Source organism: Brachycentrus maculatus, unplaced genomic scaffold (genome assembly GCF_059751285.1).
Source record: "Brachycentrus maculatus isolate JH-2025_06_01 unplaced genomic scaffold, ASM5975128v1 h1tg000514l, whole genome shotgun sequence".
Taxonomy (NCBI): Eukaryota; Metazoa; Arthropoda; class Insecta; order Trichoptera; family Brachycentridae; genus Brachycentrus; species Brachycentrus maculatus.
The window spans coordinates 974188-990358 of record NW_028281260.1 but is presented as its reverse complement, the minus strand read 5'-3'; the positions used below and the strand labels follow the sequence as shown (position 1 = coordinate 990358).

Genomic DNA, 16171 nt, shown 5'->3' with positions numbered 1-16171 from the left:
ATTTTGACATTTAAGTTTCTGAAAATTTAGCTTATATCGATGCAAACCATTATTTATTAAACACCCACAATTGAGTGATATATGCCACAAACATATGGTATTTTTCTATAACGGTATACCATAAATTAACATTTTTTAATGATCTCTTAAAACCAAATATTATTTCACGTGCTTCATTATTGCATAATTGATTTTTGGAAAGTTTAACGATAGAAGGTGCTGGTAGCTGGAAGAACAGACCCTCCGAGCAAATTTCATGAAGGAACTCAAGGTTAGGATGTATGAGAAGTTAAAAAGTACGCGATCGGCAGTTTTATCCTCCACTTCACACACGCACTATTGACAACGCATGATATTCATTGTTTTGAGGTGGGATGCTAGTACAGTATATCTGGTCATTAGTCTGCACAGAAGGGACACATTTTGTTTCGGTATTTTAAGGTTGCATTTTATACAAACGTACAATAATAAAAATAGAAATATGAATCCATTTTTCATTAATTAATACAAAAATGAAAAACACACCATAAAGGTATCACCCCTCAGTGGGTGCTGGAAAGGTCTTTAAGGGTAAACTAGAAACCCAAGGAGACAAAAAGAAGAGCAAATAAGTGGGTAATTCATTTTTGTTCCTGCTTCGTCTCTATTAGGGACAATCTAGTGATTATTTTTATTAAAATGGGAATCTACTATTTTGATAATCAAAATTGACTAACTCTTTATCGTATGTACTGTGCAGCTTATTTAATAAAATATTTTTTGCAACTATTGATTGAATACTAAAAAAGTCCGCCTCCGTAGTGTAATGGTCAGCATGCTCGTCTACCGCTCTAGAGGTCCCGGGTTCGATTCCCAGGGGGGTTTAATAAATAAAAGTGATTTTTTCACACTAATATTTATGCAATATTACGCTGGGCTGGTACCTGAAGTGGAGGGCTGATCACCTTTCCTTCACGTGTAATCGATCGAGATAACACTGCGTTTATATGAAGCAGTGCCCTATGCACCATTGGGGTGCGGTAAGGGTTTTATTATTTATTTATTATACTTAAAAAACATACATGTTAATTTATGTTTAGAACTAAAGTTAAACTTACGTGTCCGTTCTGAAAATTGTTAATCAGTATAATGTTATCATCAAAATACATTTACACATTATTTTTCTGTAAATATTTGGTTCACCGTGTACTTAAGAGTATTATAACGCGTTGGTAAAATACATAAACCTAAGATTTGCGGCTACTCCTGGATTTTAGGGCTACCTCAAAGACTCCGTTTATAAATATAAATAGGTTTAGATTATAAGAATAATAACATGATTCAACTGGATATTTTTCAGTAAATTTCTGTTTTAAGAACCTGTTCTATGCATTTTAGTTCCGTAATTTATATTGCAGAACAAATCGTTAAACGAAACTTTCATTTCAAATTAACAACTATACTGGTAAGGAGTGAAGCAATTGGTATTCAATTTTAAACTACGTACAGTAAAAATAATAAATTATAAAAAAAAACTAATCATTGTTCCTTCTCTAACTGTTCCATCTCTAACTAACAAATACAACAAAACTGAGATTGCATTGTTCTTACCTGAGGGAATTGTGTTCCCAGAAATATAAAATTCTCAGCGGTTGTTTCTTACCGACAAGAAATATATTTTTTGTTTTCTGATTGTAAATTGAATACACCAATCTTAAAAAATATAAAATTGATTTACAATAAAAAAGCAGTTTCTTTTATGAAAATATATATATAATAAATTACATCGTGATTTCGGACCTTAAAATGTTTTGTTTATAGCTGTTATAATTAACTACTCAAATTCAAAGATAAAATTATTTAAAGGGATAGAACTAAACTTCTGCCTTCTGTTGTATTGTATATTATTGACATTGGGGATTGAATTTAAAACGTAGTTTTATTATAAACCAGTTTTAAAGTGATTTTAGTTCTTTTATTATTATATAATATCACGATAATCAGCGCATAAATTTAACATCGTAAACTAAAGCTTAGGAAATTAATATTAACTCACAAAAAGTAACGAATCCTATCTCCATTGGGCAACTGAAAAAGTAACAGCTATCCATTAGTCACATCTCCAGTAAATAACATAAAATTTTGTCAGTAACTCTTAAACCTTTGTTTTAACGTTACTGACATAATTTTAGACGTTTAAAATAAAAAAAGTAAAATAGAAAAAGTTTTATAGTTAATGTTTTATTACTTTTATTGAATGCAGTTTAACCAAAGTGTGGTAAAAAACATCAAAACAGTTTCAAAATGCATTTAAAATTAGTGTTTTTTTTTTAAGAGAACCATTTTATTATATTGAATAAAACCATCGACGCAATAGTAATGTACGAATAATACTGGCCACACTGAAAAAAATATTGGTGTGTAGTATTAATTATTCAAATTTAACGCTTTGCTGTAAAAAAAGCTATCCACGTAATTACGTAATGTAAAAAAAGTAGCGGTAGGAAATCCGGTTGGAAATTTCCGGTGTGACGATTTAAAAATAACGTTAATCGTTTGTTTCATAAAGTCTGAGTAGCAAATAAGTATTACGATTTTTACTAATTTCAACCTTATAAAGTTTTTGTTTCCAATATTTTATGTGTCTTTTTGTAAATAGGTTTTTTTTCTTAATCGATACTAAATGCTTACATTAAAAAAAATGGATAGCAGATAATACCGATAATTCATCTTTTGTACAATAAATTCAGGTGCATTTAAAAAAAATATATTATTTAACATTGGTTTTATGTAAATAGTCTTGAATTTCCAATGATTTTTTTTTTGAAAAACTTGATATCAATTTGAAAATATTGGGTCCTACTTGAATGATGGTTTTTGAAGTGATTTTACCAAAGAAAATGGATGCATCAGTTAAACTTTTTTTCTAAATGTAATAAATTTAATAGTAGTAGTTGGTTGTAATAGTTCATATAGACAGATGCCGTGGTGTAGTAGGGTACACGCTCGATTCCCGCCGAATGCATAATAAATTCAAGAACGAGTTATTTTCAAATGGCTTCGCTTTCCTTACTATCATTTCTGAAGATATGCCTCTAAAACACAAGCTCTGCGAGTAGTTCCTTTAAAAAAAGTTGATATCCGAGTAGCTATGTATATGCATATAAACGAACTAACTTTTAAGCAAGCTGGCATACCACTGTCTTTGCAAACTTTCTTCGCCTTTTCCACATTCATGTATTCCCTAATACATACTCGTATTGCCGATCATTCCTGACCTGATTTGTATTGCCATCACAATAAACAAAGGGTTGATTGTCTACATAGTAAAGTCTTACAGGAGAATGATATTTCCTCTTGATATTGGAGCGTAAAACAACAGTAATAATTGCTTTCGTAAGTAAGAATTTTAATTTGGTTCGCCATGGAATGTGTTAGGCATTAGTTTTATTATTGCAAGAGTTGTGTAATTTTAGGCGTTAAATAATATTGCCTTTTACCATGGGTAGCCATTTGGGTGAAAACAAAGCATACCAAAAGAGGAAATTGTATTATTTTTGTTCCTTCTCGTTTTGTATATTATTTCTTCGCCATTCAACTCGCGAACAATGGAAGTCTTTCAATTCTCTCCCTCAGTTAGTGATTGTTCTTCTTTACTTTTGAGAGTGTATGTAAACTTGTTGGTCAAAATTGTCCTAGAAAAAAGTCTCTGAAATTTCCATGGTTAACATAACCAGAAAATACCATTGTTTTCCAACAGTTGATTGGTGTTTTTCATTATTTTTTGGCAACGGTATTTTTGTCCTATATTATTTTTCCAATAAACAACATTTATGCAAGCTATTTGAACCCCATTCGTTACCTTCCTTTTCCGTCATTTCAAGAATAATTGATGTAAAAACTATCACACATACACACAAACATATATATGTATATATATATATATATATATATATATATATATATATATGTGTATGTATATATAAATATATAAATATATATATACATATATATATATATATATATATATATATATATATATATATATATATATATATATATATATATATATATATATATATATATATATATATATATATATATATATATATATATATAAATATGTGAAAAATTCATTTCATAACCATATAGCTCAAATAATTTGGTTTAAATACAATAAAATAAAATAATGTTTAAATTACTGTTTTTCTTTAAAAAGAGATGTTTGTGACATTTCACTGAAAAAACTGGGACGCAAAAAATATCATCATTCTGAATGTTGGCGCCGTTTGAAGTTTGCAAATATTATATTCAGAATTCCAGGAATAACTTTTATGTATCAGTAACATTGGATGGATCCTTTATTGATGTATCCTGCTCAAATAATAATTGAAATGTGAAGGACATGAGATCAAATAATATTTTTTTTCCGAAGCAAAAAAAATCCTGTTAACTTTCCGAGTTACATTTCAAATAAATATTTTCCCCGTGCTGAAATGTAATATTGTAAACTATGAATTTAAATTTTCTTTATAGATTTCTCTCTATGATTTATGATTTCAAAAATATTTATTTAAATACTAATTCCAATTAAAAAATAAAATTTCAAAATGTTACAAATCGTTTATTCAATTGTCATATAAATACACTAAAGTTCAATTAAAGCATTAGTATACAAATTTAAAAAAAAAAAATTTGGAACTGTAAAAATAGAAGGTCAACTGAAATTGCGGTAAAAATAAAATGTAAACTTGAATGTTGACTACCCTGTATTTAACTTTAAGTAGCTTTGGAGATTTTCATAAATAACCCATTTTCGTTCAGGTTATCCCGATTTAAAAAGAAAGTTTAAGAATTGTTTTCTCTTATTGACTGAAAATAGACTCGTCAGTTATTTTATCTAATAGAATTGATGTAGTTTTCGATAGCTATTTATTTTTTTCACCTGTTTTTATTGCCATGTTTGGCTTAGTTAGTATCATTGCAATCAAGAATTCTCTCTAGGGCAGAGGAAAACGTCTCTTTAAATATCGTCTAATGGTGAAGTAAAGTCACATTTTCGGAGTTTATTTTGTTTTTTCACAAAAGTTTTCTTCACTACATTCCCGATAGGGTGGCACAGTGAACGGGGCAACATTGATAATGCAAATTTTATGCCGGAACATAAAAGTTTATGCCCCGTCAGATGGTTGTTATAGTATTGTGTAGTACATGTTTATTTGACGTACCCGATTGAAGGCAAAAAGATATGAGGACTTCGCACTCTATCTGAGGGAGAAAAAAATTAGCGATGTGATTTCCAAGGTTGTCTTATCTTTTTGAATAAACCTGATAATAAGAGTTTTATTTTTATATTTTTTCTTTGAGTAATTATTGTACACGTATTCTAGAAAAAAAATGTTTATTTCTAAAGTTTTCCTTGAATGTTTTTCACAGATACTTTGTGGTACATTTTATAAAGTTTATAAAATAAAATAACTTTATTTTAACTACTTTTTGTTAGTACCTACACTTTATCCACTTTTTTATAATAAGTACACTTTAACCTACTGGTTTGGGCAAGAACCTTGTCACATTTATTTGTATTTCAATGTTGTAGAATTTAGTACATAAACCCTGATGATGACAACGTTCTTGTCAAAACCGGAAGGATAAAATGTACCAATAAAAAGTGGTTAAGACATAAATTATTTGTATGTATGTTACATAAAGTATTATATTACGAACCTAACTGATTTTTTTTTCCCACATGGAATGATAATTCCGGAATCAGCAGGCATGAAGTAGTGTTAACGATGAATGATAAGGAAAGTGTTGTATTACCATACTACAAAGTGAACAATGCTTTTGACATACAAAATAAATCTGATATTGCACTTTTTCTGCCTACTATTAATTTTCTTTGACTTAAAGCAGTATTTTTTTTCTTTTAGAGAATTAAATTAATAACTTGTTAGATTTTAACATTTACGTAAAGATCTTAGACAGAGTTATAAATATTTACATATGTAGATATGCAATATGTTTAATATGTACTTATTACATACATATGTGTATCCAATTTCTTTTTTTACTCTATTTATCTTTTTGTTGTTGTCAAACAAGGTTGTTTTGTTGGATATAATTCGTTTTTTTTTCACAATACAACGATGTTAAATTACATCTGACATTTTTTATTCCGCATTTCATTCGAGACATACGTATTCATGGAATCCTTTCAAGGAGTTTGCTCAAAGCTTTCTTGAGCAATTCTCTAAAACGGTACCGACCACCCTTTTGTGTAATATTTATATGGAGATATAATAAGATATATTTTTCCACCCTTCTTCCGAACAGGGTTATCAAAAGGCCGCAGACCCCTTAAAATATATTATTATTTTATTTTTGGATGCCTGTACATTTTGCAATCAAAATAAAAATGCAAGTCTACATAAACATACTTAATGTCGCCCTCTACTACAATCTCTTGTCTTGTACAATGCTATAGACCACATTAAGATTTGAGGTCTTATTAATATGAATAAAATTGGATGTCTTATAGATATAACAGCGAAAAAAGGTGGAATGGTAAAAATCTTGATTTATTTCATAAAAATATATGAAAAAAAACAAAAGCTTTGATAATACTTTATGTGATATGGATAATCACCATACATACCTACATAAAACAATAATTACATATTTTTATGTCTTAATTGCACGGAAAAAGAAAATATTAAAAATCAAACGACTGCATAAATGCCACGTTAATTAAGTATTTATTTTGGTAAAAATAATGACGTCATATTATAAAGTATGTACCTTTCAAAACTAAACTTCGTATTGAAATGGTCTGTATCACGAACCAATAGTATTATAGTGTGATGTACTTGAAAAATATGTTTTTAATAATTTTTATTAAAGATTAGTTTAAAAATCACGGTTTATATATAAAAAAATAATGTAGAGTCGAATGTAGGGAACGCTTTGTCGATATGATTTATGATTTGTTTCTGAATAGTTCTGTTAATTTAGTTACTTATTTTTCCATAACTTCTTAACCATTTTATTATATAACTTACTTATGTCGCGATAACTCAAGCTCATAACTAAGCTTTACAAATAATCGTTAAAATTTAGTTACATAGATCATTTGGTGACTTTTAACTAAGAATAGTATCGATAGCCTGTGATAACTGGATTATTTTACCTTTATGCTAACTAGATTATATATTACTTTTGATTTTATAAAATTATGAAACATTTGTGTAATCGAGTATGACAAAATATGTTTCGAGTTAAAATAGAGATATAAAAACCAGAAGGTTCAATAGATGACGTGTTTCAGTACAAACCTTGTACAGTTGGAGTATTCCTAAATCGATCTCTTTTCACGTGTCTCTCGAAGATTTATTACCGCTTATCTGTGCTCCGCAATATATTAGGGCCATAAATGATTATTTATTAGTGTGTGTTCGCGGCACCCCTACGCTAGTAAGTGGTTCCGTAATGCCAGGGAGAGATACAAATATGAAAGATCTCGGGCACAAAAGTGGGGTCGCCTTTAAGTATTCGCCGACATCAACACGAGATTATCTCCACGCATCTCTTTGCTTCCCTTGGCCGGATTTTCGAGGGATTTCGCTAGGTTATCCAGTTGCTTTTCGGAGCATGCTCCATTCGTCCCCTCGGATATAACCCGTTAAAATAATGGAAGGTATTTTTCCGAACCCAATTTTTGTTTCTTTTATCGTCTTCTAAATGTCCACGGAGCGAAACATTGGAATGATACGAGGATGTCTAGCTGGTTTTTAGAAAAAAATAGGTGATTAGTGATTATTACAACATATTAACCTTTTTTATTACTATCGCCATTTTTCGAGTTCATTACGAATCAAAAGAAGATATCTACATAAAATATCATGACATTCACAAAATGAGGCACTATAAGCGTATTAGAGATAAACTTTACAAATAGAAGAGTAAACAGGATAACGGGAAACGTTTATGTTTTTTTCTCATTATATAAATTATTAATATAAATGACTTCATAAGAAGTTTCACTTATTTAGGCGTATGTATCATTAAATGAGAATTTACAGTAAAATTCATGTACGCGTTACGTTTATTAAGAACATTTCGTTACACGAGAGAGAAAGATATAACGTAGAGGGAAGGAAAAGATAGCTTTACATTCTGACGCCACGCGAATGGAGCAAAAGAGAGCAAAGTATATACAACGGTAAAAAGCGATAGAATAAGATAGTGTCCTGCATCCGCGTGGTGGAAATGAACATGTCAGACGCTATATATAAACAGATGTGGTAAAATCTACTGTGTGTAAATAATATTTATCAAAGTGTTTTGAGAAATTCATCGAATCAACATTAACATCCGGAACTACAATACATGCAATTTTTCTCGTTATCTCGAAAATATCAAATTTTGGAAATATATGTCATATCATAGTTACCACGAACCATATCAGAATTACCAATTGAAGCACCAATCAATTTCTTTTGAGATGCTGTCTCTCACTCTCATTCTCTTTCTTTCTCTCTCTTTATTTCTCTTTTACTTTTTTTCTCTATCTCTTCAAATTAAATCTCTCTTATTTATTCATTTTTATGGAAGTTTCCCTTCAATCACGTGTACGGTTTTGGTCGTTCATTTATTTTGTTTTTGAATTTTGTTGTTTATTTTCTCAATAAGAATCTTATCAATCTTCCAAGAATAATAAAATGAAAAAGAATTTTTAGCGAAACACTTAACATAAAAATGTAAATAATTTATTTTGAAAATGATCAAAAAAGATTTTAGGAGTGGCATAACAAAGTAAACGGCCAAAAATATTTTCACCGAGTTTGTGGCCAAATATTAGTTTTGTATAATGATTTCTAAGCGACCGCAATACAGTGCTTAAATCTTACTTGCAAATTATTTAACAGCTTTAATAACGATAATAATATTAGAATAAAACTTGTTTTATGCCATAACATGCTTCGTATTGTAATTTAATGGGAGCCGCAAAATTAATATTTATGTTTGGGGTATTTATATTTAGGAGAAAACATCACATGAATAATGTAATGATAAGCAGACAAAAATTTCGGTAACTAAGTTATTGTGAAAACAAAGTAAGTATTTTAACCCTCGCTAAGTTGCCTAGGTAAGAACTACTAACACACAATGTAATAACTAAGAAACTAAGGTTAAGTGGCTATAAACTAGCTACGTTGATCCATGTTTCTCTTTTTTTTATTTGAATTTTATTATTTAAATATATATTTTTACATTAAAAAATAAAACACCTTCAGTGAAACTAAAAAAAAGAAAGTAAAGCCTTATTATGAATAAAAAAATTAAATACTTTACATATGAAGTAGGATGATCAGATCGCTGGTATTTGCAACACTTGAGAACAGTGCTATCACATGTTCAGGCCCCATTTTTGCTCCACAAGTTACGCCATCTGTGACATCAATACCATTCAACTGAGATACGATGAAGTCAGTAATCATGGTTCTGTAGCGCTCTCCATTGACCAAAACATTCTGGCCTGCATCTTCTTTAAAAAAATATGAGCGAATGATTCCACCTGCCCATAAAGCACACCAAACAGAGAATTTTAATAGATGTAAGGGAGTCTCGATAAAGGCTTCTGGGTTTTTCCCACTCTAAATTCGGCAATTCTACTTATTGACATAGCCAAAAATTTGAACCATCGGTGAACAAAATTTTACGTTGAAAAAGAGTTTCAAGCTGAATATTGTTTTCAGCCCATCGAACCTTCGACGTGCATTATTGTTATTAATCTATTTATGGTGAAATGGCAAAACGTACTGACGGCAAATAAACTGTCAACTGTCAAATTTATGTATTTTTGTCATCAAATCAAATCAAATCAACTCATTTCTACAAACTGTCAATTTGACATTTTTTATCTTCTAAATAAGCTACAAACTAACAGTAAAAAGCTTTAATTTTATGCTACAAAACGCATTTTTGTTAGAGTTTTATTACTTACAACATTTTGAGTGTGTCCAAATACTTGTTCACAAAATCTGGATTATCTCCAATTACAGGAGTTATTTTCATATTATTTTTTGACATTTCATCAACGATGAAGAAGAATATGGAAGTCTGGGCATTTACGGGGCTTACGACCGTCATAGGCTGGTTTGAGTGATCACTTTACACACGTGTAACATTCACCAATTCTACCCATTATTGACAACCACACTACTCAAATTCTTCGAAGTTCTATATATATGAACCAATTTAGAAACTTTGTTCTTGAATCACTAGAACTTCACTAGAGACATCTATTGGTGAGATGTAAAGAAGCTTTTTTATTAAGCAGAAACTCTTATATTAGTATGTGAGATCCGAATCCCGGATTATAATCACACACATGAGAAATAAAAATTATAAGCTTAATAATAAAAATGAAAATGGTATTTTCTGGCGTTTCTCATGTGTGTGATTATAATCCGGGATTCGGATCTCACATACTAATATAAGAGTTTCTGCTTAATAAAAAAGCTTCTTTACATCTCACTAATAGATGTCTCTAGTGAAGTTCTAGTGATTCAAGAACAAAGTTTCTAAATTGGTTCATATATATAGAACTTCGAAGAATTTGAGTAGTGTGGTTGTCAATAATGGGTAGAATTGGTGAATGTTACACGTGTGTAAAGTGATCACTCAAACCAGCCTATGACGGTCGTAAGCCCCGTAAATGCCCAGACTTCCATATTCTTCTTCATCGTTGATGAAATGTCAAAAAATAATATGAAAATAACTCCTGTAATTGGAGATAATCCAGATTTTGTGAACAAGTATTTGGACACACTCAAAATGTTGTAAATAAATTATCTGGTCAAATTATAAGCTTAATAATAAAAATGAAAGTGGTATTTTCTGGCGTTTCTCATGTGTGTGATTATAATCCGGGATTCGGATCTCACATACTAATATAAGAGTTTCTGCTTAATAAAAAAGCTTCTTTACATCTCACCAATAGATGTCTCTAGTGAAGTTCTAGTGATTCAAGAACAAAGTTTCTAAATTGGTTCATATATATAGAACTTCGAAGAATTTGAGTAGTGTGGTTGTCAATAATGGGTAGAATTGGTGAATGTTACACGTGTGTAAAGTGATCACTCAAACCAGCCTATGACGGTCGTAAGCCCCGTAAATGCCCAGACTTCCATATTCTTCTTCATCGTTGATGAAATGTCAAAAAATAATATGTTTTATTACTTGATTTTATTTTTAATTAAATATCAATATTTATAGAATAAACTCATTATTTCATTTGAAATTCCCTGATCGACAAATGAAAATGTAAAGAAAATATAAAAACAGTAAGTTTTTCGAGGAGACAGTATTTATGTACTCAGAGAGTAGTGGTATCTTACGAAAGGTAAGGTCAACCCTAAGACTAAGGTTTATTGCTGTATGTAGGGTGAACCTATTACTTCCGCCAAATTTAATTAAACTTACCCTTGTAACGCGATGGGGTACACAGCTCGTGAGATCAGTGGTGCGACTAGCCCTTGGGTGAATGTACAATTTTATCGTACATTTTTTAAGGATCTTTTTTTATCTTCCTAAAGAAAATTCATTGTTCGTTCGAGTTTGTTTTTATTTCTCTAGGGTATGTGAAAGTAAGACGTAAGAAAAATATTAGAAATGAATTACTCAAGGTGAAAGTATAATTGAAAGCTCGAGGTAACATTACGATAAGCATTTTTTAAATAAATCAATAGTTGATTTACCTAATAATTACTTAATTTTATTATTCATATCAAAATATACATTACATTCTACATTCAATATGCATTAAAAATACTGGAGTATTATAAAACACCTTCAATATTATTTCTTTTTAATCAATATACACTGATTAAATAAACATCTTACTAGTTTTTAATTTTTTTTTTTTTAAGGATTGGTATTTAATACAGATACATAAATACAATGATGTTTATAATAATAAAAAAAATGGTAACGGATATTGAAATACATTATGTTAAATGTTGTTTATTTTAACATCTATAAAACAATTATGTATCTGTGATAGATTTTCGAATGGTAATTTTAGGAAAAAATGCAAGGCTGAGATAAGCATTATCCGTATAATTAAGAAACATGTGTTGAAATGGTTTGAGCATTTGAATTAGTGAAGAAGGAATATTAAAACCAATTTTCACCACGAAATGAAAAAAGCAAGAATCTCTTCGCAAGGTCTCTTAAACCTGTCAAGATGCTTTGCAAAAGTTAATAACTATATCAAAATTCCCCCAAAGTTGATTTGAAGGGTTCGCTCTACGCGATGTACTAAAGGGTTGAAGTTAAGGAACTCCACCCTAATGTGACAATCATTCCCCAGTAATTAGCTGAATCTCCAGGTGTTGGCAGCGGTTACCCGCGTATGCTTGGCGCGGTTAGCGATCCAAAACTTGAAAGGACTTTGCATTTTGCGGCAGCACCATGCCACCTGAGCCAAAAGCTTGTTTAAGGATGTATCCATTTTTCTTTTATTGTTATTAAAAAAGTAATTATTTGCTGATATAAAAAATGATCATTGACTGTTTAAAGGCTAGATGAAGTCAGGCCCTTTTAAAACTTGCATCTAGAATAATAATTTATATTCAAATGTATAAATGATGCAGTGAAAGATCCTTCGTTGGATGGCATTACTGCCATATACTCGTAAGAGAGGAAATATAAAAATGATATTACGAAGGAAATGGAAAATAGCAGCAATGACATTTCTTATCTCTACTAGTCTTTTCCAGAGAGATTTTTTTAATCTAGAATCTGACTAACCTAAACTAACCTTTGTAACGATGAAATATGTATTTTACTTTTCGAAATATTTCTTTCGGCTCAAAACGGCCTCCGTAAATGATTTTTTTCTTATTAGTTGAATATGAAAATCCCATTTAAATAAAGTTAGTTTTATTTTCTATTATTTGTGAGTATTTTAAATTCATGTAAAACGTATAAAAATTAAAGGCTTTGTGAGATAAAACGTGAAGAAATTGATGTTTTGTTTCGGTTGATTTACGTATAATTTTCATACGAAGTATTTTTCAGTCACCAAAAATAATTATCCTTTAAGTACCAGTTATAACCAATTGAGTAAATTCCCTGAAATTCAGGAGGGTTGACAAATAATTTTCTCTAATCTAAATTCTAGACCGGAAGTTCCGTGGCGGCGTACCTTTAATCGGGACGACTCCATTCGAGCGACCCGCAAACATTGTTTCAAAGTTTTTAAATTTGGAATGATGATAAAAGTAAAAAAAGGTTCGCCGCGAGCGAAACTTTTAACGCGATTTGCTCGCAAAAACTTTCCCGCGAAAAGCGGGCAGTCAATTTTTAAACACGGGAAGCGCTCATTTGTCATTTTGATGTTATTGTTCGTTTTTTTTTTGTTTTTAAACGGAAAGATAAAAAATCGTATTCGTTTCGCGAAATTAAAAGCTTTTTGTTTCGTTAAAAGCAAAAACCGTTTTTAATGGTCACATTTATTTTGCTGCACGAGTTCTTTCTACGACTTTTGTTCTATTCATAAACACATATTATGTACACATTATTTTAATGTTTGATTATTTCACCCATTCATATATTTCATTCTACTTTCTTTTGTTTTTCATACATATATAAATTATGCCTACATCTAATTTATTTAATCGACCAATTCAAACGCTTCGTGTTTTCTATGACGTAGACAAGTAACTGAGCGAGTGTTTTTGCGAGCCATAAAAAAGATGGATTTTTATTTTATTTAATTTCTTTGTTTTTTAAACTTCTTATACATATTTTAAGTATGTTAACGGGTTTATTGCTTGGAAATATTTTCCAACCATTCAAAAACAAACTTGTGATTCTGGTTAGTGTTTGAACCATTCATACAAGAGAGCAGATGGTGCTTGAACATATGTAAGTATAATATAAACGAAAAAAAAAATAATCGATTATAGTAGAATTATTACATTATGAGAATATTTTATAATTATGAAACTGTAAGTTGATTAAAACTAGGAAGTATAAAATGAAGTATCTGGCATGAAATTGACGGAGAGGAAAAAAAACAAGGAAAACTAATATAATAGAGAGTTAGAGTTCCAAGAATAAGTAATGTTTCAGACGTTTCTTGAAAGTCATCGCAAATAGTATATTTTCACACTGAGCGAATTAAATTGATCAAACATGGTGATTTTTTTTCTAAATCATTGGAAGGAAACGTAGGTAGTCTTGATCTAGATTTTTAGAACTCATAATTTGCTGAGCTAGCTACCTTATTAAATCATTATATGACTACTGATTGAATAAAATAACTCCTATATGGGGAAACGCTGATTTATGAATAAGTATTTGGATACACTCAAGATATTTTTAGGTTCTTTGATATTAAGTCTAACTTGTTCTTTTCAATATATTCCACTCCTCGATAAAAAAATGTATCACAGGACTCGTCACTCTTCTTTTATAAAATCGAGGACTGAGTTGACGTCGCATTATTTCAATGCTCTAAATGCTGTCTCTACGCATAGGAGCAAGAAGTCAAGATGTTAATGTATTAATTTTAAATCAAACACAGATTTTTTTAGTCTATTAAGTTGTATTTTATTAACAAAAACGCAGTACACAAAATAAATATTGTGACAATTGTTTCGCCTAGTTATGGCATATTCATTTTGTAGACACAAAAAAACTGTGTTTGATTTTAAATTGATAAATGAATTAAAATGGAGTTCTAAAAATTAAACGTCAAATCAATAAATAAATAAGACAAGATGTGACAATGTTTATTTGAAAAAAAAGAACTGAATAACTGCATAATTAATTTTGTTAAATTGTTTAAACTAGAAGTATTCCAATGTTTTAAAAATAATATTCAATTTATTAATCTCAATTTAATTTTAAAAAAGTATTTGATCCAAACTGAATTAATAAATTAATACTTTTGAGAAAAACTTTTAGCACTAGTGGTCGTGTCAATTCAGGTAGGCCACAATTCTCTAGACCAAGCATTTAAATAGCTCACTTAACTTCAAACTTCACCCTCTAATTCCAAGGTATAATTACGTGGTTCTGAGTGGGGAGTTCCTCTGATTCCCCATACATGCATTGCGGCTTGGCTTATCCCACCATCTGAGTTTTAATCCGAGACATGACCAGATTTCTATACATGTTACGCGTGATCTCTGCATCTTGGTAAATATTAAGTTGTAATTATTATAACAGTCGTTTACTCAATTGATGTAAGTGTATTATATTAGAGCACAGTTAAACAAAAAAGGTCTCACCTTTTTAATTCAACTGTGCTCAATTCAATATGCGAGGTGGGATGTTTTTTTACCACCTCAGTAAAATGACTTGAAGCACAAAGGTTTATATAATACTATATCTACCTATCTTAACGGTTAACTACGTTCACTAACAAGCGTCGCATGCATACTTCGCGAAGCCAGCTATGTTCGATTTGTTAGTTCACAATTATTTATCTGTAAAGCTAGTAATTTATTAAAAAAAAACTTTTAGCATTTTTTCTATCTCAAATTCTGTGCCTCGAAGAGTTAAAAAAAACTTATTTGAAGGACATAATAGTAGAAATCACGATTTTTCATGATTTCTACTGTTATGTTACATAAATCTCAATTCGACCAATGAAAATACAAAGGACACAATTTATGAAATATTGCTTAGATTATATCTGTCAGATTATATTGTACAGATTAAAGTTTCCTTTGAAAATTTTGTTACATAAAAAAGGTGGTTGCGTTCACCAACGGTTTTTTTTAATGACAATAACAAAACTTGCTCAACAGGATAGTTCTTGATCTTTTTGAACCCAGAATTTGTTTTTTTTTTTAATTTCATCCACATTTAAAAAATTTTATAAATGTGTTCTAGCCGGGTTTCATTGTGCCAAAGGTACGTTTAAGAATATTTGTTTATAAGTTTTTGTTTATCACGAGTCATGCAATAATGAATGTCATGGCCGAATGATGCGATCTATTTCAAAATACCTTACCTCCGTTATCCAAATATTAATAGCTTTTGTATACATAGTTTTTTTTACTTAATGACTTTATGGATAAAAAAGTAGGTTATAAAGCTTTATTGCATTAAAGTCAAATTTCCTTTGATCAATTGTGGTAATAAAAATGTTTGATTATTCAAATTTTTGATC

At 29.9% G+C, this 16171-nt stretch overlaps 1 protein-coding gene across 1 annotated transcript in view; it reads left to right on the top strand.

The window, feature by feature from the left end:
* The window catches only part of mmd (disintegrin and metalloproteinase domain-containing protein mind-meld), a 420228-nt gene that overhangs the window by 124148 nt on the left and 279909 nt on the right, over positions 1 to 16171 (top strand). The gene's annotated exons all lie outside the window — the stretch shown is intronic.